The following is a 1,540-nucleotide window of genomic DNA, read 5'->3' as shown; positions in this document are numbered from 1 at the left end:
CTACCATGGGTGATCCCACTGGTATTTAAAATACTAGTGGTATGCCTCCAGAATTCCAGTAAGACAAAAGCCAACACTATATGACAACAGAATGAAGCACTGTGAGGTCTTAGATCAAACTCACAATCATTGCTGGATGATTTCTAAGGGAAGTTTCCGCAGTGTCCTAAACTTTAAACAGTTAGATATTTACTAACTCAGTTCTAGTTCTGGTTAATGGCTGTTGTCATGCCCAACTGGGCAGAAGAATGATGCCTGATAGTGGCTTAGGACATGGGTCACCACTTAGATGAACTCAAAGCAAAGAGAGCATACTTACTATTCCAGTGAGCCAGGAAAGCAGAGCCGAAGCCTTGGTGTCAGGGGCCTCCATCCAGAATTCCAAGTGCCTGGCCAACACCCAGAGTCTGGAGGGGAGGGACATTGTCTAGATAAGGGGTGTTGTTATTATTAACTGCTGTTGAGTCAGTTCCAACTCACAATGACCCTGTATAGTGTTTCCAAGTAGCAGCTGATGAGTTTGAACGGCTCAGCGTATTATCCTGTGGTACCAAACCTGGACTCCATATAAGTGGTGGGGAACCTTTTTCTGCCAAGAGCCATTTGGATATTTATAACATCATTCATGGCCCATACAAAATTATCAACATAAATATTATGATGCTATATTTGGTCAAACATTTAATTAACTCACCCTTAATGTGATGACTGAAACTGCTTCTCCTTGGTGAGGTATGTGATGTTGATGATGGTGCTAGTTGCAACTGCTTGTTCAGATTTGCATGGGTCTGTCTGGAGCAAAGTGGACTCTTTGTGATGGCTAAGTTTTGAAAAGAACTGCACACAGTAAATTGTTCTGAACAGAGATGCAAATTTCAATGCATTGTTGCCTCAAAGTAGGAAATTCATTATTACTTATTTAACATTTATAGGTCTCAAGCAGTGGGAAGCCATTGTACCTAGCTTTTAGCTCATCATTGCTTTGGAGCTGAATGATTTCACGTTGTAGGTTATCAGGCACATCAGCTGGTTCCACATTGAGCAGTGTAGCAAAGACATTCATTTCTATTTGTATACTGATCATGTCCTGGAATATTCCATTAAATACTTCAATTAGTTTCACACATTCACGAATATAGTCAAGTGTCATAGAAAGCTTTTGTCCTTCCAGAGTGGGGAAGTGCACCATGTTATTCCTTTCAAGTTACACTTTGCACAGCCTTAATTTAGCTTCAAATAATTTCACATTTGAAAGCAGGGAGCTGAGAAGCTGATTGGGGTCCTGCAGCTTGACGTTCAGCATATAGAGATACTTGGTAATGGCCACTGTGAACTCTAGATCACACAGCCACTTGCTATCATTGAGTTCCCTGACAGATTTTCTCTTTATCTCCATGAACTGCTTGACTCCATCCCGCAGTTGGCAACATGTCATGAGCAGGTTCCCCTGACTCAGTCACTGCACTTCACATTGATAAACAAAATCAGCAGAATGAGAGTCAAGATCACTCAGTAATTCCTTAAACTAGCTGATGTTGTT

This window comes from Chrysochloris asiatica, unplaced genomic scaffold, assembly GCF_000296735.1.
Source record: "Chrysochloris asiatica unplaced genomic scaffold, ChrAsi1.0 scaffold00175, whole genome shotgun sequence".
Lineage (NCBI taxonomy): Eukaryota > Metazoa > Chordata > Mammalia > Afrosoricida > Chrysochloridae > Chrysochloris > Chrysochloris asiatica.
Note: the sequence above shows the minus strand (reverse complement) of the source record.